At 40.7% G+C, this 26,126-nt stretch overlaps 1 protein-coding gene across 4 annotated transcripts in view; it reads left to right on the top strand.

Moving 5' to 3' along the window:
* Positions 1–1,687: 1,687 nt before the first annotated feature.
* Positions 1,688–26,126, top strand: part of RASGRP3 (RAS guanyl releasing protein 3) — a 56,389-nt gene continuing 31,950 nt past the window's right edge. For 3 of the 4 annotated variants that reach the window (XM_084202005.1, XM_084202004.1, XM_084202002.1), the window contains exon 1: positions 1,688–1,827. The gene's annotated coding sequence lies outside the window, so the exon portion shown is untranslated. Of the gene's footprint in view, positions 1,828–14,114; positions 14,170–26,126 lie in introns of those variants that run through there. The other variant, XM_084202003.1, reaches the window with a different exon arrangement.

Here is a 26,126-nt window from a genome sequence, read left to right as displayed (position 1 = left end):
TTTTTGAAAGGAGTTTCGCTTGAAACACTCCATTTTGGTTTAACTTTATTTTAAAAGGCACTTTCAAGGAAAACCTTGGTCCCAGGTCACGATTAATTCTCAAAAAATCAACAACAATGTTTATTCACACATCACTAGTATGTCTCTTCTTTTTCATAACCAATCACATTCTTGTCATAGCAGACAGGACCTTTGCAAAGTTCTCAACAAGGCAGGCACTTTCCTGAGGATGACTTCTGTATAAATTGCTCTGGCATCATGTAGCCTACCTAATGTTAACACAGATTTACTAGTTTGTATACAAAACAGCATACTGGCTAACAATCGTGATCCTTGCCTACATAATGTCTGAAACAGAAGGTTTAACATTCTCCAAATTCCTGAAGTGCCACAGGTCCTTAACTCTCACCACTTTGAGTGTGAGCCCTCATCTGTATGTTTCAGATATTCTGTTTCAAATCTTAAACAGAAGAAACATTTTTCATCCACATAGCAACAGCTCTCTTTCTCTCTCTTTCAAGTTTCTGCCTTTCCACTTAAATAATCACCAATCCCAAACCATGCATTAGGGTCTTCAGTAAGCACACAGCTATTCTAACATAAAAACTACCAATGCAAAAAGTAGCAGAAAGGTTTTTTTACTGAATTTATGCAAAGTGAAGGAAAAGCATGTGCCCTTGACAACAGAAAATGTTGGGATAGTGCAAAGAGGTAAAGAAATACTACACTATATTCCCATCTTAACTGAGTATGATGTGAAAATCATTGATTTTTTTTTTCAAGCTTGAGAGAGTCTGGGAAGCTTGGTATGTATTTTTAAGACACTAAGCTGAAAAAAATTGGAAGTTCTGATTTTAAAAAAGGCATATCAAAATAATTCTTTTTCTCAAATTAATTCATGGAAGATATTTGAGGGTTTCAACATAGTTGCTTTCTGAGACCTATAGCTGCACAGCCATCCTCATTGAATACATGCATGGCAATTCTGTTTCCCTGCATGTAAACACGGTTTGCTTAAACACTTCCAGTCTGCAGGATAAGTTCCACTGAGGAAGGGAGTACTCAGACAAAATGAAGATTCATAGACTTTTAACCATGAAAGATTTGCACATCCTGTAAAACATATCTTGTCTTCTTAAACCATGTTAGCCAATTTTGTCCTCTTTTTTAAGCAAAAAAAAAAAAAAAATCCTTTTTCCAACTCTCCAAGCCCAAAGAAATTAAAATATTTAACCATAATGAAATCCTTTAAGGAAGTAATAATGTGCCTCCTCTTTTTTTCTTTTTTTTTTTTTTTTTTTTTTTTTTTGTGGAGTACAAAAGATAACCTCCTAGCATGTTTTTGAACAAGTGTTTTCCTCATGCAAAGAGAACTGCATCTGCAGACCAATCACTATCAAATTCTTTTACTTATATTGGCAGGGGAGGGCAAAACCCCCTAAGATCTTTCCTTTGTTTAAATGCATTTCCTGCCTTCCTTACTGCTATAGTCTGTGTTGTGACAGGCCTATTTATAGTCCAAAGAAAGGAAAAAGCACCACTGGAGGCAGGAAAACTAAGTTGGGAAAGAATAGAAGGAAGTGTGGCTGCCATTTAGCCAAACAATCTAGAACTAATTGAGCTCAAAGGAGCCCCAGCCCCAGTGAAGCTGCTGGGAGGGAGCAGAGCACAATCCTGCTTCTCTCTCCAGGGCCCTGCCGGGGCTGCCGAGTGGGAGAGCCATGGGCAGGACACTGCAGGGAGCAAACAGCCTCAGCACCTTGATATCCTGAGAAGAACTCTTGGAAAAAAGGAGAGTGATGCAAGCTGGATACCTATCAAATTCAGGTAAGTGCCTCCTTCTGGCATTTCTGCTCGCTGCACGCTCCACTTCTTTTCAGGTGTGGCCAGGCTGCAAATGAAAAAAGAATGAGCTTTGGAGAAGGAATCGCAACTGACTTTTAGATAAGGGTTTGGCAGGATGTCTGATTTTTAGACAAAGAAATCTGAATTCACTTGTGGATTCTTCAGAACTTATCTTAAGCAAAAGAAACCTTTGCCATAAATCCATGACACAACTGCTGTTTTCCTGACTTGTGTCGTGTTCATCTTACAGATTGCGATTAAGTACTAGAGAAATGTTATGGTAAATATGGAAAGGAAAATATGATGTTAACTCTGCATTCTTTTAAAAATATAGATTTAGAGAAAGAGGGAGGGAGAAGTATATGAGAGATATATTTATACAGGATGTGTCAGTATGGAATAGAGAAACACATCAAAATGTGTTTCTCTATTATTCTCAATAATCTTGCATTATTCTCAATAATGCAAGATTTGTGATAATTTAGTCTTATGATGTTGCAACTTAGTCTGAATTAAAATACCTGGAAGTTTCTAGAGTTTCAGAATTTATTATGACAAGTAATCTGTGTATGTGCATGCATATATAGATATCAAGCCAAGATATATTATTAATTGTTGCTTGCATTGCAATACTACATGCTGCCATTAGATTCTGAGAGCTAATTTAAACTGACAGTAGAATATGAGTGGAAATTTCTAATCTGCTGATTTTCAGATACTATACACAATATCACACTGTCATGACTGTGTAAAAAGCTCCATTTAAAGATAGATCAGTGTACAGACCATATTAATTCACTGAATTACCATCAACAAGACAGACTTTTAAGATGGAAAAATTGAGTTTTTTAAGATTGTGTTTGATTTTTTCAACTCTCAACATGTCCTTTGCACTTCTAACAAAGGAAACGCTGTTGTGATTTGCAGGCAGCAGAATAGAAGCTGTAGAATAACAGACTCAGGTTTTCATCACGCAAATTTTATCTTCTTTGCAAGACCTATGAGAATAAGCTTTGTATTTGTCTCATTTGTGTTAACACGTTGCCCCTAAGCCTATGCTGTTCAGATGATCAATTTGTTATGCAGATGTTGTCTGGGATTAGCTGTTCATGGTGAAAAGTTGCTGGTGACTAAAAAGGAAGTGTGATGTGCTGTTGTTCTACTGTATCCCCATAGGATGCTATTATGTTTAGAGTCTGCTATTGTGAAGATAGCAGGGCAGGATGTCACCCATGTAGGTGAAAAGCCTCGACAGGACAATTGTAAACAGCAGCATTCTGCTGGAGCTCTGGTCCAGGGAGGTGCCAAGCAGCAGCTCCAATGAAGCAGATGTCAGCCAACACTCATGGAAAGGATCAGGCCTTTCCTGGTCTGATTTCAAAGTACTCAGCATTTACAGTGATTCTCAGTAATTTACAGTAGCGCTAGGTGGTTATAAGCCTGGTCTTGTGGAGACTAAAATGGCAGTAAAACTAGAAGCTTGTACAGGTATTTGTAAAACTCTTTAGACTGCACTTTGTGTGACTAGCATGGCATGCTCTCGTGCAGGTAGCATTCCTTGTTTTCAATTTCAGTTACTGATTGTGCAAAAACTAAGCAGAAACAGAAAAAGAGTGCTTTAATTTAAAAACTTAGGAAGCATTGCAATTTCTGGTGTTGAATAAGGGCAATCATGTCCATGAGATGTCAGTTGCACAGTGATACAATCCGACTAAACAGTACACACTGTATCATTCAGATTTATTTATTCAGGTCGGCAGCACTCACCAGGTTATTTTAAAGCTTGGTACCACTGCGTGAATGCAGCAAAACAGAAACATTTCCTTAGCTTAAGGAGAAGATCATTTACAAACCAGGCAGTCACGTTGTAGTTTACCAGAAAAGGTGATCAAAAACATACTGATGCACTCCCACCTTTGCCTTTGGAAAAAATACTACAAATAGTACTTTAAAAATTTCCTAATTAATAGTCTTGATAAGCACACACATATAAAGACTTGTTTCTAAACTGCAAGAGTTCACATGTTCATGAGTTCGGAGTTTGCAAATGGAGGGTTTTGTCCTGCAGATAGAATCATGAGGAAAAAAATACTTCACTGAAAGAGTGATTGGACACTGGAATGGGCTGTCCAGGGAAGTGGTTGAGTCACCGTCCCTGGAGGTGTTTAAAAAAAAGGCTTGGTGAGGCACTCAGTGCCATGGTTTAGCTGATAAGGTAATGATAGGTCACAGGCTGGGACTCCATGATCTCAAAGGTCTTTTCCAACCTAGTTTATTCTGTGATTCTGTGATTTCAGAAAGCTTAGAATGAAATTTACACCCCAGCACCTTATAAAACCTTACCACCTGCTAGGGTCTAAGTACTCTGCAGGAGATTCTTTCCACATAAACACTTTAGAGTGTTCACAAGTACTAACAGAGCTGCAATTATTCAAGCTCCGAGCTAAAAATTAAATATGAGAATTTGATATACCAGAAGGAAGTTGAGGTTCACATGCTTCCTACCCTGACATTATTTCACCAGGTAATTAAAGAGGTTTAGGGTTGTCAAATAAATACCTCAGTCAGCTGTCACTACTGTGTGGGCAGTATGGATTTCTGGTTCCAGGAAATCTGACTGACTTGAAGAAAAATCACATGACTTAAAAAGTAATGCACGTTGGGTGACAAGTCATGCCATGCTTTCCTGCAAAGCCAGTTCAGGTTTAGTAAGATTTATTATTCTTCATGCAATTGCTCCGGTGTAAGTATCTTAATTTCTCTCTAAGCCCTTATTCCACTCTACCAGACAGTCTTACAAGGAAGCTTTGTGCTCCAAGTCACCATTTAGTCAGGCCCACTAACATTATAGAAAAAAAAAGAGCAGAGAATTACAAGTGTTTGGAGTAGTCAAAGCAAGATTTTTCAAGAACACGTACAGTCTACAGTAGTCTCACTCCAAAAACAGAACTGGGGAAGAAGGAACACAAAAAGAAACCCAGTTAAAACACATTAAGACATCAACATTCAGTATTGGATAGCATCAAAATAGTTCTACAAAGAGATGCAGCTGTTCAACACAACAGAAATATCAGTGTTAACAAATAATTTCTTTTGATAATATCTAAAACACCTAGCTCATAACTATGTGCTGAATAACATCCTGACTCATGAAAATGTTTATGCAGGTGCTTAAATTTAAGCATATGGGCAGTCTCACTGATTTCAAGCAAAATTTTTTCAACAGACTGATAAAATTCAAAGCCTGGCAGAGTCATTAGATCATCTAGTCTGACTACAAACACAGCATGTTAATTTCACCATTTCTCTTCTCCAAAACCCAAAAGCTTCCCTGCTTACAACAGAAGAGTATGGATAAAAGTTTAAGGGGAAGATCACAATGTTCTACACGCATGAGTAGCGACCCACAGCAGTGAGAATTGTTCAGGCTGACACAAATCCTTTAGCTCAAGTGGGAATTAAATGTGCAGCCTCTGCACCAACTTACTGCACGGGGGTGAAGGTCAATGTGTGTATGGAAGATGGACTGTTTCTCCCAGAAGTCTCTGTGCTATCAGAAAAAGCCATTAACTTTACTTGGGTTGCTTTCCTACTCTTCTAGTGGACTAGAAAATACTGTTGCATAAGCAAGGATTTTTGGAAAAAGCTTCTTTAAAATCAATCTTTATGCCAAAGGGCAGACATATTTTTCTACCTGAAGTTCACTCATTCACCCCAGACCATGTGCAAATTGTGGTACAAAATAAGGAGCCATTGCTCAGGAACAGATGAAACATAGATGCATTAACCAAATAGAAAAATACATCCAGAATGAATTTGTCAAATTTCTTACTTGGCCACTCCTAGGCAGTTTAAAAAGACTTATTATCCGAACAACAGGTGAGAAAAAGTGGGAGACTTGACCTAGGGTCTCATTTCCAAGGATTAGTAGGAGTGGGTTTCTGCATGACCACATGGCAGCAGCAGTGGTGTTGAAGGATATGTGCAATACATGGCATTAACAAAAAAATAGAGGGGGAACAAGAAAGACTGCCATGGAGTACAAGTCCACCTGGTCAATAACCCAATAACCCTGCAGGTATCTTCGTATCTTAGGTTACCAAAAACAAAAAAACCAAACCAACTTGGCTTTGAGAAGTATTTGAGAAGAATTTTTGTCTGTATCTTCTTCCTATGCAAGCTGAGTTTCAGGGTTGGTAATCTCCTTGTTGCTTAGCATAGTACTTCCTGGGAAGCAGAGGGGTACCCTAGGGGAAGGAGAAGCTTTTCCCAGCTTTTGGCAGCAGAAGGAAATGGCAAACACTCTAGAGGTAGATGTAGATGTACCTCTAGATGTAGAGGTAGATTCAGTCCTCTGCTCTTCTCTGAACTCCCTGCAGCAGTTTGCTCTCACCTGGATGCCATCTCTGAAGTGTCCCTTCCCAAGCCCCTGTCTGGTAATGGTTGCAGACCCATTTATCACAGTGGTCCCCAACAAACGCTGTGGACTCAAACAGCTGCACGGTGCAAAACACAGCCCTGCCCTGATGGCTCTGCAGTGCAGCACCACACAGCCCCAGGAAAATGAAAATGCAAGGGGCCCACCCTGGTGTCAGTGTTGCAATGCAGATGTGCCACTTGGTCAAGGCAGCAGTGAACATCCAGAGCAGTTATGATGTGACACAGAGCACTGTGTGCAGTCTGCTCTGCCAACATGGTCCAGCCATGTGCCAGATAACTCCACTGGAGGGGCTGGACAAAGGAATTTAAAGTCAAGCTTAGAGGTCTGGCATTGTCCCACTAATTGATTAATGACTGTTTACATTATAGAGCTGTAATTCACCTGACTTAGAAAGAATAGAAATTAATGTGTACCAACATCTCTGTTTAGACAGCTCAGAGTTCTTAGAATCCTTTCTATTCTAACACACCTTTTTTTCCAGCCTAGTGTTCCAGCATAGTGTTCCATTGTTATTTTGGATTATTAACGTACCACAATTATCTTGGAAGGCTGGAGACAAAGATAAATCTTCAAAGATGAGGTCATTACTAAAGGGAAGAGGAAAACCCAAGTCAGTTTCAATTGAACTACAAAATACGCTTCATAACTTCATAAATGGGAACAGGCAAGAGAGAGAAATAGATTAATGCTGAATTTTTCCATGCTGCTTGACCTCCTTCCCAAGCATGGGTAGTCTCTTCTTTCTCTCTTAAAAAAAAGAACTATCATACTGCCTTTGCAGAGTGCTGTGGCTTTATACTAGAACACAACCTGTGTGGAATTCCGGACCCAGCACATCACTGATATTGTTCTAGTCATTCAGATATATTCTATTAAGAATAACTGTCCTAAGCAGTAGTTAAAAGCAGTAAAAATGTAAAAGAGGAGGATAACGTATTTATAGCACTAAAAGAAATTGAACTGAAACTAACAACAGAGAAGGGCCCAGAGTAAAACAAGTGTAATAAATCCAGCAGTTAAATATAGAGACCTTGGCCCCAAGGGGCTCCATCATACAAAATATTAAGTGTTGTGACTGTAATAAGCAAATCTCCTCTCAACTAAGGAGCATGGAAGCAATAGACTCTCTCTTGTCTTTGCACTGAATACTTCATACATTATAGGAAGGCACAGATGCATGCAAATTCACTCATCTCAGAGTGAGCTGGGAGCACGAACCCAGCATGAGACACTCGCAGCAGATTTCAGACAGGCTGCTGGATAACAGAGTCTGGCTGATAAACATGCTGTGTGTTGGACTAAGTGGAGATCCTGCCTGACAGTTCTATCAGGGCAGGCATTTGTGGTCCATGCCTCCTTTTACAGTGCATAAAATGCTACTTTTCATAAGTGAGCTGTGCACTAATTTTTAGTATTTTGAAAGAAACTGTTAAAAAAAGGTCAGGTTTTCATTCTAGAGAGAAGGAAATAGGCTTGGGGTTTTTTTGTCTTTTCTGGGTCTGTTACCAGTACCCATTGTTTCCACTCCTGCAATGTCAATGCAAATGGACTATGTCATGCTGCAACTTGGCACTTAGTGCTCTAAGTTGATACTTAGATACTCAGTACCAGCCTGAGCTGCGTCACTGAGGAAAAACTGACTTACCAAACCAAGAACCACTGTGACATCAGTGGTGACAACACGTTTGTCAAAATTAATAGAGTGAAAAAAACCTTTTTCACTATTCATGTGTAATAAAAATTTGGCAGATAACGTTCTCTCTGTTGTAAAATTTAAGTGAAAATAATTCTCAGAAATTATTTATGCAAGACAAAGTTGCCAGCAGTTGAACTTATAATAGGAGAGACAAGTAAAATGCAGAATGCTAGGTACTTTCAGTAAAACAGAAATAAGCGCATTTTGAAACATTTGTTCACCAAATAGAAAACTTTCTGTGCAACTATAATTTCATTTAAAGTCTGAGAGAGGATGTCATGAAGAATTCAGAAAAAAGCCCTGATGTCATTCTCTTGGTCTCTTGTATTTGTTTGCAACAAGAGTGGAAAAAAACTCCATACTTACTGGAGATTCGTAAATGGTAAAGGAACTCCTGATTAGCTCAAACTTACCAGATGCAGAAAAGACAACAAAAACTGAGAGGTGCTGTACATTCAACATTACAGCAATGTCCCATCCTTCTTCAGCACATCACTCACAGTGAGGATGGCTGGAGAAACCTAGAGAGCAAATCTCTTCCAAATACACAAGTCTGTTTAGAAATCTTCAATCTAGACAGTATTGGGAAAAAAAACCCTTTATGACACACGTGCTTTTGTGCTACTGTATCTAAGTCTAGAATTACTGGAACACACTCCTCAAGCTCTGTTTCTGAAATGAGGATATCCACCCTGTGGAATGTAACTATTCAATGCAGTTGGTAACAAAGAAGAGCTTTTGTTGTTTGGTTTTTTGGTTTTTTTGTAATCACAGGTCTATTGTCACAGCTACAGAAGCTGTCCTTAGTGCCTGCTATCACTGCATGGCACAATTTCACCCTATCTCTTAGCAAGAGAGATGTCAGCCCGCTTTAGCACTCAGAGTGCAGAACAATTTTTGCTTTTCATTCCACCTCTGTACTTCAAGGTGAAACAAAATCAAACAAAGCAAACTGGAAATAAAGAATGGTGCTCTTACAATAATAGTAACAATTTTAATAATTAAAATTTCTTACACGTCTATATACGGAAGAAACTGTAAATTTCCAGCTTCTCTGTGAATACTGTGGGCTTTGGAAAGGAAGGAACAAGTGTGATAAGGGTTGTCTTGTGGATGGGGGTATTTTTGTTTGAGTAGATTTGATGTTTTCATTCATCCTATCAGTCATTGTCATCCCCTTTCTAAATCGGAGAACTGAAGATGGAGAAAAAATAAGACCATCCCCTATTTTTCATGCCAAATTTGTAATCCCTAAAGTCTAGTATCTCCCTAACCTCCTAAAAGAAAATATCACGTAAAATACCATTGCCATTAAGCTGCAGCTGTGAGTGCACAGCATTTCCACAAACCAGTGTAAAGATTCCAATCTGGATATCAAGAGGAGGAAAAGGAGGGACCAGTAATGTACATGAGAGAAGAGGCTGCCATCCACCTTTATCTTTAAGCTTCATCCTTCCACCTCCCATCTCTACCTCCTGGACCCTCTCTCCTTTACTCTTAGGGGTCTGTGCTTCACAGTTGGATGATGTTGATCCAAACAGATGATCCTCACAGGTCCCTTCAAACTGAGATATTCTATTCTATTCTATTCTATTCTATTCTATTCTATTCTATTCTATTCTATTCTATTCTATTCTATTCTATTCTATTCTATTCCATTCCATTCCATTCCATTCCATTCCATTCCATTCCATTCTATTCTATTCTCTCCTATCCCTTCCATTCCAGGCATAGTGCTTCTGGGTTTTCCACTGAACAGACCAACCAAGTGCTTAGTAGAAAACTAAGATCCATCCAAAAGTGGTGGAAAGGCAGCCTAGAGGACAAGCCAGAGCCCCTTTGGAACATGGCATGAGAAGCACTCAGGGCACAGACTACTGGCAGAGTGGCTTAATTCCCAGAGAATTCAGGAGTCACAGTAACAAGTGAAAACCTTTGTCAGAGGCTTATACCTGGGCTGAATGTTTACTAGGTCAACAAAAAAATCCTCCACTGCCTGCCATGGTGCAGCTGAGCTGTCAAACAGCAGATCTGTACTTCACAGACTGGAACTATTACAGTTTTTCAACTTGAAAGACATGTTTAACAGACCACAACAATTTTTTCCATCCATAATTTCTGACAATATAATTATTGGACATTTTAGCTTAATTCACAAACTCTGAATTTCAGATGGGTACACAGCATATCAAACTTCCATTTAAATTGCTATTTTCTCATATACTTAAATCACTGAAGGGCACTGTTTTCCAATGAAAAGCAACCAGCAGCCTTGACTCTAAGCATTGCTCTAGGCTCCCTTACGACATTCAATTGATGATGTAAAGGAAGGGCTGATATCAAGGGTCATATCCAGGGATGCCCTAACTTGATAATTTATCCTCTCAACTCTTACTCTCTTAGAGGTGATGTGACTGCTGAGTTCATCCTTGGGCATGACAGGGGAGGGACACGGGGCACTTGCAGCACTCCTGTGCCCTCTAGAGCATGGCACTGAAGAACATGGAACTGGCTCAGATTGCTAGGGATGTAATATAGCCCATGAATGTTTAAAGCTGATTTAATGTGATGGAAGGTTGAGAGCCTTACATGCAGTATTTTCAGCGAAATTTCTTATCTGATCTGCCCCTCCCATGTCCTTTAGCTGGAAGCTGTGTGTAAGAACTGTTGCACTATTTATAGCAGCCCCTTTAATCACACTTGGGTATTTATAAAGCATCCTGTCTGGTGGAGGCTTCCATGGTCTGCTTTCATTCACTTCAGCTATAGAATATCTGGGACAGTGAGGCAGACCAGCAAACCCGGCAGTTTTTCTGTTGAATTTAGTGCAGCCATTTGGGAAACAAACCTAACAACACAGGCTTGCAGTTAGTATAACCTGACATTTATGTCCACTGAGAGTCTTATACCTGCTCCATGAATTCCAGAAGAACATGCTAACAGAAAAGAGACATTTTCAGGCAACTCACAAAACAGAGGTCCATAACTGCCATATGCAGAAAATAACTCTACAGTTCATAATTCTGCACAGTATCAAAGTACTGATATTGAGAAAAGTTCTTTATCAGTAATCAATTTCTAAATTAACACACCTACAGTTAATTAAATGGCACATAAACAAGACATAGCCAAGTGCATTAAAAAAAAAAAGAAAGAAAAAAGGGAAAAAACCCAACAGTTTAAAAAAAGCCATGAAATAAAGCCTCTCCTACTGTAAGGAGAGGCTCTGGATCCATTTATCCAGCATCAGTAAAAGCAAAAATCTTCCTGATCTCAACCCAAACCCAAATGGACAGCTATTCTGTTCTTTAGTTCCTTGAGGCTATTCTAAAAGCTATCCATACTATGTGACATTAAAAATTTTACCTTACACATCCCTATCACAAGTCAGTGCTAACTGTAGTTATTTTTTGTTACTCCTTTTCAGTACTTTTGTTACTCCTTCTCATGTCTCGTTTCAGCATGACTGAGAAATCTGTGTTCATCTCTGAGTTTTATTTGAGGCATTAATCATAGAATTTTTGAGATGTAGGGAACCCACAAGGATCATTGTGTCCTACTCACAAATGAATGTCCATGGAGAAAGAAATGTACCCTTCCCAACCCAGTCCTCATCTGTTTTCTGAGCAGAAAGAGAAGGCAGAAGAATACTGTTGTATACCACACAGCAAAGCTTTTGTCATATTTAAGATGCTCTCTGATAGATGTAAGAACACAACACTTAATGCTTTGTAGCTGCATTAACTACCTGATCTTCTTTTGTAAGTTGGTATTTCTTTCAAAAAACAGAAAGAATAGAAAAAAAAGGAAGACCTCCACACAATATTACAGACCTTTATTTTCAGCAATTACATCCAAATTATTTCTCTGTTCTGTTTCACAATGACTTAAAATTGTCTGTCTAGCATGAGAATAGATGAACTTTTTCCCACATAAACTGCAGTTTATGGCAGTATTTACAGAGCCATAAAAATTAATTTATTTGTCTACTCATTTCAGAAAATACAAAGGCTACTTTTCTTTTTAGAGAGTGTATCCCAAGTTTGTGGAATATTGCCATTCAGTCACTATCATCAAATTATGTTCCTGTGTGGAGCATGGCTACCAGATAGAGCCAGCTCTTCAGTGCAGAGTGATGCCATTGTGCTCTGTGCTATTTCAAATGGCCCAGGTACCACCAGCATTTCATCAATTATATTGCTGATAAATGTAAAAGAGTGCAGTTGATACTGCATAATCAGAGAAAGAGGAAAAGTAATAAAAATGGTATTTGTGGACAAATAGCTTATTTTGGAACACACTTCAGTCATGTTTTCTTCAGTATCAAAAAGGAGTAATTTTGCTCAAAGTCGTAAAGAAATTTAAGATTTAATTTAATTTTAAAATTTCAGGTGAAGTTCTGTTACCCTTGATCTCAGCGCATTTTAGGGGAAATGAAATGCCATTCATCAAGGATAACTTGACCAAGGATTTGGTCAATGGGCTGTGCCCTAAAGCACAGTGAAATCCTCAATCCTTTTGAGGAGGAACCCCAACCCCAGGGCTCCTTTGCCCCCCAGGCTGGACAGGAGCCTCCCACAGCTGGATACACCCATGCCTGTCCAGGTGGGGAGAGCTCCTGCAAGGCGGGAGGTTGTTCTCTGGAAGCTTGTTTCCCTGGAGAAACAGGAGAAGCTCACAAAGGCGGGGTGGGTAATCATCACAAGGGCTTCTTCCCTGCTCCAGGCTACGCTGGCAGCGCTGGTGGCTGCATGGTTTTGTAACCATGTGCTGGTTTATATAACATGAAGAGCTGGGTAAGGTCAAAGGAAGTGACCTGAGTTACTCTTTGTCACTGCAGACTTCAGGGATTTGCTGCCTTTCGCTGGGTTCTGACAAATGTGCCAGCTAGATACGCTCTTCTATTTTAACAATTTTAAAAACAGGCACCTGGCTCTGAGAAGTTCCCTTAATTTGCCCAAGTCTTGGTTGCAGCACTATCTATTGGTGCAGTTTGTATTTCAGAAAATGCCCTGTAATGCCTTTTGTGATCCAATGAGACCGTGCCGTCTTGCAGGACCGGGATTGCTTACAAAACATCAAAATACCATTACCACATCCTATCCTGATGGACAATTCCCTGTGTACCTTCAATCTTGCCAGTTTGCAGCACTGCCAGGGTTTCAGCACAGTGCATCCTATATGTGGGATGGGAATTTCAGAAATTCAGAGGATGATCTTTTGCACCTCACCCTTGAAATACCATTGACTGTACGCCTTTGTCCTTAAATACCTAAATATCTTTAAATGTGTGACCAAGCTAAAGGGAGTTAAGTGTAAAGTCTCAGTTGAATTTCAGTAATGTGGGACTACATATCACCCTGGAAAATTCCATCAAAACCTGTTCCTTTCTTGACTTCAGCATTTCTCCTTCATTTGTCCTCTATCTGGGAATGTGGGGATAAGGATGCTTTTTTTTGCTCTGTCTGTTTAGACTGATAGTCCTCACCTCAAAGGGTCTCAGCCTGACTATGCAATGTCTGGCAAAATGCAGCCGCAAAATCCTTAATGTAAAAATGCCAGATGCCAAAATTAAAATTATCTGCATTATTAATACTTACCACTCTACTGTCCAAACATAAAAGATTGTCATGTTACCCTTAAGCACAACTAATCCCCAAAAGTGGGATTGTTCATGTCTTTTACATGATCACTGGAGTGGCCTGGTGTTAAATACACTAGAAATGCAACAGTATTTTGAATTTTACTGTTCCTCTTTAAATTCCTGTATTAAAATACAGCAAAGTCTGAAGTCAGAAAAAACCTGAAGCGATCACCGGGGATGTGTTTAACTTTCCACTTGTGCTGCCCCTACTGCCGATTTAGGCTTATCTACTGTTTGGTGTTAGTCATTAAAAAAAACCCTACCAACAAAAACCAGAAGTTATGGAGCACACAGCGCCGTGTTCCAGTCGAATGCTCTAGCAAAGGCTGCTGTTATGAAAAGGATTTTCTAATAGGGGGAATAATGATCTTCAGATTCTAACCTCCTGGCACGGCAGTGAGATTTATCAGGAGGGGCATGTGACTAGTTAAGACACACAGCCCCAGCTTGAAGGAAACAGCTGCTCATTTCATGCTTTAGCACTTGGCAGCTGGACAAGGAAGGGTGATGTTTGTGTTGAATACCTCTGCAGAACCAAGTACAGTAAGTGATTTTCCCTGTTTTTGATTTTTTTTCCCTAAACTGTCACTGCTTTCCCATTTTCATCCTAGACCTTTCATAAAAATACTTGAAAGAGAGAAGCATATTTTTGAAACTTGATTGATAAGCAGCCATTCATGCTCAGGTTGCCTGCATTTTCCTGAGCTGTGATTAACTGCATTGTTTTTGGTCTTGTGGGAACACGGCAGGTACGGCGTTTCGCCCTCGTGCTAGCCAGGAAGGGACTGTGGTGCTTATTTACTCAGATGATGGAGTGGGGAGGCTGTTTATGATGACTGTATTTTCCTTTCTCTCTAGAGCTAGTCAGTAGGTAGTGATGCAACTTGAGTATAGAGAAATTTCAGTGTTTGGTTTAAAAGTACCAGCGTAAGGAATTGACAGAGGTACTCCCTCAAAACAGTGAGCTCAATCTGAGCAAAATTGCTTGTGACTTTCTGAGGGTGAATGGAGAGATTTTCTTAAAAAGGAAAAGGCACAAGTACAGAAATGCAGGAAGACTGAAGATGTACTGATTAAGATACTATTGAGCCATTCTGAATAACAATTAATAATTAGACTGTGAAAATTGAAAAATTGCAAAAAACAGGGAAAGACTCTCCTAAATTTCTCCAAGTTCGTAATTCAAATTATTTTTGGGTACTTGCATGTTTTGTGGTTTTGCTTCATGAATGATTGATGTCCCTGTCTGATAATTTTTGACTCTTACAGTCTGAAGTTTTCTTTCAAAACCAGAGTGTAGGATACATAAAAAGGAACTTTTGATCAATTATTTACATAGAGATGAATGAGGTTTCTTTGGAGGAAGACTTAGGAGGAACAGGAACAGGTGAATGAGCGATGGATCTTGATATGTGATAAGACTAAGGTGCTCCGGGGAAGGTTAAAGAGGGGCAGACACAGCAGTGGGGTCCTGTTGAGGAAAGTCTAAGAGTAAACACTGACAGGTTGCATGCAGTCTCTCCTTTAAAGGTAGGGAGAATAAGCTTTTCAAATATTTCTTTCATAAGAAAGGGAAACATTAGTTCTTTTTGAAGACTTTTCTTTTAAACTATAGCTTATGATTTTGACAGTTAATTGGAAATTTTATGGGAAAATGCCAATCGGTTTCAATTCTTCACAAAACCAGAAGTCTGTGTGGCTTCCTGCCTGTTTGTGTCTCCAAGGCTAGACTGCCTCTGAACCAAGAGCTGAAGTACTCCCAGCACACTGCAGCCCTGCCACAGGGATACAGTGGAACACCATTAACAGAGCAGACCTACAGGTCTTGGTGTTGTGTCAGGAGCCCGTGCTGCCCTGGGCACTTTGGCTGCAACGGGTCCCTCCAGCCTGGCCACATCTCCATTCCATCTGGGGCAGGGAGAATAACTTCTTTCCTGTCACTTTTTATTCTGATCCTAGAATAAGTTGGGTTTTTTTTTCCAAAACTGTAGGAATTCTGATTTTGAGTAAGATTATGCTGTTTTGTGCTTGTTTCCAGACACTTCATTTTGTATTTGCAATGAGTGCTCTGTGCTAAGCAAACTGTCCAGGACATGCTGCAAACAAAAACCCCAAATCCACCAGAAAACAGATATGAGCTCAGTCCATACCTGCTGTAACTTCTTCCTCCCTGCTTCTCCAGGACCACTGTGCCAGCATTGGTGCAGCAGGCTGATGTAAACCCATATGGCTCTGCACCAGCTGGGAGTCAAGTGTAATATAAAAGAGACAAAATCATGATTGCAGAGTAAACATTAGATATCTGCATTACTGAGCTTGCCTTCAGGTAACAGTGTCTGAAAACCTCTTGTTACAGTGGTAACTGAACTGTCTCAAAGAAATGTGGTGGGAGAACTCAGTTTTGTGCCTCTTTATTGTTGGTTATAAGGGTAATTTGCGGTCAAGGAGAATAACTCATCACTTGGATCTGCAAAGTTTAAGACAAAAAAACCTGCTTTATTTACAGCTTCCAGCTGTCATTACTGTATCTGATTCTGATACAGTAATGTAAATTCAGGACTCATGACGATTCTTTTAAATTCTCTGTCCACAAAATGAAGAAAACCTGATCATCACAAGATTCTCAAGAGTGTAACTGTTTCAATCCTTATCACTAACTCATTTTGGCATGAATATTTACTGTTAAACACAGCCAGTGTACTTTGAGAAATAAGTAGAGTCTTTAGACTCTCCTCACTTTTTGGCTTTTCTCATGAATTCTAACTGCAGTATCTGCCACTGCAACGCCAGACATGGAACACCACTGGGGCACACACTGATTTTGCACTTAAGCAGAAAACACAACCTCTGTACCACCACCTTTTTACAGTATTTTATAATTTCCTGATCTCAAAAAAACCAATGCTCAGCTTCTTGAATACACACCCCCATTATGTTCATGTGTGTCAAGGCAGGTCTGCATAGGCATGAAGCACAGTAATTAAATTTCAGCATTCTTTGTTCAGGGAAGGGCTCTGCCCTCGGATTGCCCCTTGATGGGGCTCTAGAAAGCCAAATGTATAGCTGAAAGTTCATCCTGGATGTTTTTTTATTACATTGTACAGGAGACTGGGTAACAGTGGGGACATTGCTGTCCCTGTGCAGAAGCTCAGTGCAGACCCTTGTCACTGAGAGCATCGTAAGGTTCCTGTTAAATCTTTTACTCTGAGGAAATGATCAGGGCAGCCTGGCAGTTCTCTGAATGGGTATATTTCTGCTCTGTATCAAAACATGCAGCTGAGAGGCAGCTGCAGTCGTGCTGGCCTCTCTCTCTCTAGTTGAAAATGCCATTGTACCAAGGAGCCACTCCCAGGATATTCCTGAATAAAGAGAGGAAACTACTTTTAAAAATACTGTAAGGGCACTTGTGTCATTTTCTTTCTTTCCTAAGTTACCCAGGCCTGGCTACAATACATTTGTACAGGTACTCTAAACAACTTGCACTGAGTGTTTTCTTTTAACATATTTATGGCACATTCACTTTTCACTGCTGAATTTGATAAATTTGTTTTCAAGCTGGCCCTTCCCTACAAGTCAGAAATAGCAAAGTTCTATACCTAAGAGTTTGAATCAAAAGCCTGAGACAAGTTCTCAGGTCTTCTGGTTTTCACTCTTCATTGCTTTTCTCTGTGTTTTTTCTATTCAATGTGAATAGCCAGTGAAGTACTACTTTTTCATTAATTGGTTTACTTATTGGTATAACATATCTAAAAACCACCTGACCAGAATAGAGGTGTTGTGACGGGGGGGGGAACTTTTCTCTTGTAATGAATGTAAAAGATTAACAGCTACAAGCACCATCAACATCAACAAAACAGATTTGGTGAGTCCAGTTCAGCTACAAAGGCGATTCCTGCAAATACACAGGTATTTACTGGGCTGAATTTGTGAGAGATCCCACCAGAAAGCTCAGCTAACCCCTAAGTGTGTATGAGGTCAGGATCAACGTGTGGGTGTGTGGAAATACCCACAGGGCTGATGTTTACAGCTCAGCAGAAAATACAATTACCCCTGAGAACTACTCTGGTTGTTTTGGTGGCCATCTGCTGTCTCACTTCTCTGAATAACTGCTCTCCTTGACCACATTCAAATAAGAGAAATGGTTTGACTCTCTCTGCAGAGTACTCTCCCACCTGTGATTTATGCATATGCTCCTTACTAATGATCTGGAGTTTCTCAGGCAAGGGCAGTGGGCCTCAGCATCTTGAGAACCTGTCAGGCATAATAATTCATGCAAAATTAGTGAGACCTGAGCTATTCTTATATTCATATATTTAGTTCCTACAAAGAGAAAATAACTGTATCATCTTGAATAAACACAAATTAAATATTAATGATTCAGGAGTATGTCTGCTTTGGACTACCACAAAAGTCATACCAAGCTTAATATCCAGTAGCTGATAGGTACATATATTGATATTGCATGTTATATATATCAGTGCATTTCCATATACAACTCCTTCCACTCCTCTTAAAAGTGCTTCTCTTTTCAACCCCTTCTATGGAAACCAGTTCCACTCAGAGCAGTGATGGGCTTGTGCAAGGGGGTCTGGAGTGCAAGTGTGTGCAGGAACAGGATCTCCAAGATGAACAGGGATTTTCCATTACTTCTGAAGTATATTTTACTCCTCGTGCCTGAAGCAGGTTGAAGATTTTCAACATAGAAATCGGTCTTAGAGACTGGAATTTAAGTCATACATGATATGGTCGAATAGACTGAACTTGGCTTGTATGGGGGGTATTTGCATGCTTGCTAAACATGTTGATAAGGCTGTTTTTGACACATGATCAAAGGTTCATCTATTCTTTGTCATAATGCTGTGTTCTTGTTCATGGTCTTTAGAAAGATGAACATTTCTCCAGCTTAAACTCTGGTCTCAACAAATTGAATTTCCCTAATCTGAAGTAGCATTATTACAGAAAGGTTTCTATTCATAACCCATAATTCACTTAGGTCCTCCCAGTCCATACTCTTGGTGCTGGTTCCTGTGGCACGCATTGGTAAATTGGTTGTTTCACAGCAACACATTGTTCGAGCCCAGAGCTTGTTTGGAAATTTCTGGTGCTGCTAGTGGGAAGTAAAAAAAGCCCCAACTTATGCAAATACATAATTGATTACAGTGGGGAAAGTTACATCAGAAAAAGTTTGCTGAATTAGGGCTTGAGTCAACTCACTGTCTGGATATATAGTGATTTTTGTCCTCCAAATCAGAATAGCCATGACATTCCAGACTTATCACACTGTTCATGAAATAGCTTCCTTAAAAGACTAACAACCTCCTCTGCTAAAGATGTCTTGCCTGCTTTAGCTTGGTTACTCATGCTCTACTTTGCTGAATTCATGAACACATACTTCCTGGAACAGCTGCCACCCTTCCTAAAATTCTTGGCTTCCAGGCCCTGCCCTAATGACTGTCTGTATATTTTTATCTTAACTGGGAACTGGGGAAGGAACTAGAATTCACCTTTTCCCCCTCCTCTTCAGTGAATGCACGTCCCCTTAAATTGCACAGTCATGCTCTTGCTTGCTTGCTCCCTGCAGACCAAAGGAACTTCATTATTTCAAGTAATACAGAACTACACTGAGGTTCTGAGGATGATAAATCTCCTCTGGAGTCTCAGCCAAGGTAGGGTGAGGTAGTGTGGGATTGACATGTGAGGCATGACTAAAGGATGCTTAACACAGACAAGGCAGAGGACTTCCATGTGTACAGATCCCAAAAGGATTTAGGAGTGACCTAAGTAGGGAGCTCTTGATGTTACTGACTCAGACTTTATACCAAAAGTGCAGAGAGTGGTTACAAGCTCTAGGCAGTCACCTGCTGGGGTGAGGGGGTGAGAAGTGAGAGACCAGGCTGAGAAACACACCCCTGAAGTCAGGCTGTAGAAGCAAAAGGGAGCCAGGATTTGGGCTCTTAATCCTTCTTTTGGATCTAGTTCTCAGCTCATATTGCAGAACTAAAATAACAGACGTGGTTTTCAGATTAATGTATCTTAAGTTTGCCTCATGTCTGTGTTCCAAAACCATCTCATTTTTGAATACTCAAACTGATTTAATGATATTTAATTAGAAATTGGTGGAAAATTTGACTTGAGCATGGTTACCTGGTATACTAATGCTTATAGAATTATAGTTTGTTCCTGTAAGTAAGCTTGAAAAAGACCAAGGTGTTTTGAAAACTCAACTGCAACAGCAGCCAGTCTTTCAATGCTAAATACCGGGGGAAGGAAAACAAGTCCCTAAGCCTCTAAATCAGCTTTTAAATCAATATCTTCCCAGCTCCTTCATCCTTTAATTTCTTCCCCTTACTTGACCATATTTTTTACTTGATATTGGCTTTACTACATAGCCACAGGATTTATTTATTTGTTTTTAGAATTATTGGAGTTTAGCAGATCTGTAAGGAAATTCTGATAAGGTCCTTAAACTTGATAACTCTATGCTAATGAGTTATGGGTGTTCTCTATGATATCAAAGCAAAAAGGTTTGGATTAATTCAATAAGTCTTTCAAGTTGCTTGGGATGGTGTGAACTGGCCCCTGCAAAGTTGTTATACTGCCAATTGACTGGGAGGGTTTGATCTACCACCCCAAAAGTGTACTGGGTGCAGTGTGTGATTCTCAGCTGTTGCAGCTACAGCAACTGCTCTTGCTGCTTTTCAAACAATGGTGGATCCTTAGCATACATGAGCTTGAAAGAATTACAGTGTTGTATCTCAAGACATGAGCTTTGTGAACTTAACCAATGGGTTTTGATAAGGTTTGTTTTTCTGAAGTCCTATGGTAGTAGTGTGTTCTGTGGCTGTGGAAGTGGGATGTTTGTGTAGCTGCAATCCTGTGATGGATATTCTTCCATACAATAAATATATAACTGCCAAAATAGTATTAGCAAAATAAATATCAAAGTTGCTTGCTTATTAAAGCAGGAACTGTAAGATGCTTTTCCTCTTTTTTCTGTGGGATTTTATTTTCACTCTGCTCCTTCCCCTTTTTCAAGTTGTCTTGCTGTTCTGTATATTTTTATATACAGCACATTCTTAGGTTGCTCTTTTTAAAGAAGTCATTTAACTTGTTGGCTGCAAGCTGTCTTATTGTTAGGAAGGTACCTGGTTATTAATAAAACTCACTCTGACCCAAGAGCTTGAATACAGGAATATAGGTGACACTGTTCTCATATCCTGTACTCTGTAGACTTCTTGTATCATAAACAGCTTTAGAGGTTTGCTGTTTCTTCATGTTTGTACTAACCAGTGCATGTTTCTTAGTAGATTGCTTTGTGAGGAAACAAAGTTTTGTCAGCTCACTTATGGTTGCTTTGTTACCTCTGAAAAAAAGAGTACAAAATCTAGTCAGACACACCAAAACCAGGCAATAATCTCTTTGCTGCTCTTCTCTGTTGGAGGCTTAGTATTTAGAAAAACTCTGAAGTGGCCCAAGAAGCACGGCATGCCCGTGTTTAAAACGCTCTCTTTGCACCAGTAAGAAATCTGAAGCTGCCGTTGTTCCACCCATCTTCCCAAGGGAAACTCAAAAATAATAACTAGAGGCGAGAAGCTGCTTACATATTTTGATGCCCAGCATCTGCTGACAGAATTCCAAAAAGTAAAATCCTGGATGTCTCCTGACCTCGGGGCTGTGTGCTCACTCCACAGCTCCTTGCTGTGAGTCCTGAGGCGCTGGTGACTTCTGCAGCTGCAAACCCACCCAAGCCAGGCGCCCTGCCCCGTGTGAGCGTGCAGGAGAGTGCGATCTGCATGGGCTGCAGGGGTCACACAGCAGGTCTGTGTGCCACATGCCCCTCTGCCACCTCTGCCTAGGTGCTGCTTTCACTGCCATTCTCTCCCTAAAGAGAACGGCTCCCAGTGGATGGCAGCTGCCACCAGGGACTGAGGGGGGTTGCTGGCCATCAGCAGCTGGCCCAGCCACACTCCTAGTGTGGGACCTATTAGCAGGTCTGTGGGAAATAGCAGTTCCTTGTGAACTGCTCATCAAAGGGAAAACAAAGGATTATCCCATTACAAATGCACAGTGACAGCCAAAGGAGTGAAAGCAGCCAAAGCTCTGTCCTGTCCTCTGTCCTTTTAACTCCGTCTTGCTCCATCTCAGACATCCAGCTTCCCATTACTTAAGTCTCTGAAAGCCTCTTCCTGCCTTTATTGTTTTACCAGTTGCTGCCTTCAATTTACTGCGCTGATAAGTACTTCCCAGGCTGTAAATATGTGGTCGAGACATTTCTGAAGCCAACCTAGGTTTTGATTGCGGTCACAGGAGGAAAGGTCAGCAGCAAAACTGCTCTCACTACACAGGGAGGCCACTCCTCACACTAGGGTAGGTATAGACTGGGAATTCATTGGGAGAGATGTGAGGGAATGTAGGGGATAACGGGACTGAAGAAGGAAAAATGGAACATGCACTTAAGGTGCCCTTTTCACAAGGTGATACCCTTGCTTTTAGTAGATGTACAGTAACTGCAGTTGTTCTTCAGTCTGGGAAAGGCCAGAAACCAGAAAGAGTGAGAAATCAAATATGACCATCATTGCTGAAAATGATAGCAGGTAAGTAGGAGGGGTTGAATTCTCCCTAGTGGTATCTGTGACTGCAGATTATGATTTTGTCTTACCTTCATACAACATAGCTGCAGAGATGGCCAGAGGAAGAGGGAGAGTGTTTTAAAAGTTTACCTTTTTGGGAAGCTTAGCTATAATCTCTACTGTTTGGGTGGCCAGCAGAAGCCTGTGGAGCTTGGTGGGCTTGGGAAGCTCCACATGTGTCTGCAATTCCTGTGGCATCATTACAAAGGGTGGCACCGATGTTTGCAGGGTGGCTGTCTGCCACTGTGGGGCCCAGCAAGTACTGTTCCATGAGTAATTAGTCTACAGTGGGCAACAACTGGAAATTACAGAATGATACGGAGTGAAAAAAGATTTTTCTAAGGGAAAAAATTATTTAGAAGCTATGGGTTTGTTACACAAGAACTTGATACCTTGATAACTTACTGAATTTTAATACAAGTTACATGCTCTTATGACTCCTCTTTGCCTTGAAATTGATCGAAAAGTTATGTGAAAATAAAAGCAGAGCTGATTTCTAAAACTGTCCTAACTCTTGGAATATTTCACAGCTTGAAAGAAGTCACTACCCAGAGACTATGCTGCTACTGAAAAATTTTGGCTTAGTTAAAAATAAGATTTAACAAGTGCTGTGGTAGATATTCAAGCTGAACATACGAGGAAGTCTAGGCAGATATGGCCTAGGATTTCTTAGTGATCTAATTAATAAAGGTGATTTTTCTGGCTTGTCTTGAGGAGCACATAGCTGGTTAAGGTAAACAATAAAATATTAAAATATTTTATAACAGACATGTGGTAATAAATATTCTGGGGGTTTGTCTTTCAGAACTGAAGGGTTGATTACTTCCCCAGATGTTTTTTAAAATAACTAAAATAATTGGTTTTTACTTGGGCTGAACCAGCCTCATCACAGGCATGTAACAATGTAAGGAGTTGTGACTTTATGCTGATAAGATGTATTTTAACCCTGACTTGACTAGGCTAACAAAGCAGACTTACTCTTGAAAGATGCTCTATGCAAGTCTGTGAATAGCAAAGGTAATTGCCAAGAGTTTCTCAGAAGGCTTACAGGCAGTAAGATAACTTGTAGGAGGTATTGATGGTGTCTTGCTTGGCTTCTGAAAAAAGATCAAGTTCGAGTGTGTGAAACTCTTACTGCTGTTGCTGTCCTCTCCCTCGGTGCTGGAGATCACCAATGTGTCTGGAGCACAAAGATTCTCAGAAGAACTGCACCCCTGGTGTCACACGTGGTAATCAAATGTCTGATATTGGTAATTTGACTTTATAGCAAAATCATTTCATGGCAAATCTACAGAGAAATATGGCTGGGAGTTTTCCTTCTTTTGAAAACAAGCTGAAGTCTTCCTTAGCTCTCCCTTTTAACCTGATTTGTTCTGGGCAACTCTACTACCTTGGAATATGTCATCAGCATAGTATATGGAACAAAGCAAGGATGTCTGCTCAGATTTTCCTGCCATTTATTAGCTGGAGTTAAATTACAGAGGCAAATACCAACAAAGTAAATACAGGAAACAAATACAGAAGTGGATGGGAAAAACCTGAATTATGGTAGATAACCAATTCCATAAAATGCTAGTATTGCAATTGGGAATGTAACCTTTGTTGTTTTTACACATCCAGTTATTAAGCTACTACTTTAGGTGAATTATAATGGAGAAAACCTGGTGGTGGTGGTGGTAGAGGTGTTCTGCTGTCTCTGAAATCCTCTTGGTTATGTTTCACAGGAAGAATGCTAAACAAAATGCTATCTAAGCAGCTCGAGCCTTAATCAAGTGACTTTCTGATTACTGAAAGTTTTTGGTTGGGTAACTGTCCATTGGCATTCCTCATGATTTCTGTAAGCTTCTTTTTCATCTTAGGTCAGCATGCATTGTACTCCATATGCTAATTTATCAACTTGTACCAGACACCATGGTCTTCTCTGTGTGGGTCTGAACTAACACCTGGGTAATCCCAGGGAGTGGATCCATATATCCACTTGGTCTCTTACCCGTGGCCCTATTAATTTAACCTCTGTTTCCATAGAACACCAGACGTCTAGGACTTGAAATGGCTTACAACACCCTTCTGTGTTGACTGGGTGACTTGTGAAAGTAAATATTAAGCTTAGTAGAGCCTTCTCTCGAAATTAGGCATAATAAAGTATATTTTGAGTATTTGTATTTGTAACTTGAATACTTTTGTGCTAAGGCACAAGTGCTCATCCCTTAAAGGCTAAACTGGATGCAAATAGCAAGGGTTTGGCAGCAGAGAGTCTGCAGGAGAAGGCATGGGACTGCCCTGTGTCAGACACAGCCACTTCCAGCTGTCTTTGCAAGGGACTCCATGCAGCTGAGACCAACAGCTAAGCACGTGGCACCTCTGGAAAACCATATTGAAGAAAAGGCAGAAAATTCTGAGGAGGGGGAAGCATGGAGAAAGCAAGGGAATGGACAGGAGGAGGGAAGAAGAGAGGGAATAATAAGGTCAGAGGACCAGGAGGTGCTCTGTGGCAGAGCAGGTACTTCCCTGAAGGGCCCATAGATAAGTTCATGGAAGAGCCAGTGCACTTCTGAAGGGACTGTGGCCCACAGAGAACCCATGCTGGAGCACAGGAGCAGGGTGTGAAGGGAGCAGCAGTGGAGAGAAACTGCTGAGTACAGACCCTGACCTGATGCACTGCTGGATGTCTCACCAAAGGATTGGCTTCAGCTAGCCACCAGCAGAGTACCTGTCCTACCTGCTTTTCAAACACAGACATCCATCCCACTCTGTTGTTCGGTGTCTTTTGAAGTTCCCCTTTGATCCAAAAACAAACAAAGAAAATGTGAATCAAAGCAATAGGATGCAGGCAGTTGCTGTGGTTTATTGTGTAACTATGATCTGAAGGTGTGCAACAAAGGTGAATGAGCCCTGGGAAGTCAGATGAGCCCAGGACGCCCATATTCCATTTTCATTCCTCTCCTGCCCACAGCAAGACTTGTCTCTTGCATTCATGGAGCAGTGCCACAATGCCTCCCTTGTTCTGTGTCCCTGCTCCATACAACAAACGTCACTGCTAAGCCAGATGTGCCGTCCTGCAGCCAGCTGCATGTGGTCCTGAGGTCATGGGCAGGCACAAGCAGGGCACTGGGCTGCCTGACAGCCCAGCATCTCTGCCCTGTCCTGTCTCCAGCTCCTGCTGTGTCACACCCTGGAGAAACCTGACCCCCTGTGTCACTTGCTCAGATTTTTCTAGAAATAGAGCTGTGTGCGCTGTAATAAATGACCTGGTACTGCCCAGCTACAAGAAATACACAACTGCTGGGAGAGACCAAACTCCAGGAGGCACACAGTAGGCAACCTAAGGTCTGTGCTGACTCGAGCCCAAACAGGTGTCTTGCTTATACCTGCATAGGCAAAGGTGCAGTCCCAGCTGGGGTTCTTATTATGGTAATTACACTCATATTTGTGCAGACTAATAACAGGAAAGGGTCTTGCTGTGAGAGCCTCCATTACATCTACGGGGCAGCAGTGACATCTGTCCTGAAGAGCTGGCCCTGGATGTGGTTAAGACAGGCTAATGCAAAGAGGTGTAGCAAGGGAAGGTGCCCTGAAACTTTCTCATGAGACTCAGGATTTCTTCTCAACTTCTTTTTCTGCATACTGCTACTGACTGGATTTCCCTGTAGGGCTGCTCCCACTTAGCAGCTCTCCAGCTGCCAGGTGGAAGATGTTTAATGCAAGCATTCACTGATGTGTTTGTTGTGTAGGCTTGGAGCAGGGGAGGTCTGGCTTATTTAAAGCCCCAAGAATGTCCTAATCTTGTAAAGAATACAAGTCTAATGTGTGCAGGCATCTGGAAAGTTTATGGATAACCTGGGACCCATAGAGGTGCCTCTGTATCAAGGT

Source organism: Fringilla coelebs, assembly GCF_963513975.1.
Source record: "Fringilla coelebs genome assembly, chromosome: 3".
NCBI classification, from domain to species: domain Eukaryota; kingdom Metazoa; phylum Chordata; class Aves; order Passeriformes; family Fringillidae; genus Fringilla; species Fringilla coelebs.
This window is presented reverse-complemented; position numbering and strand designations above follow the sequence as displayed.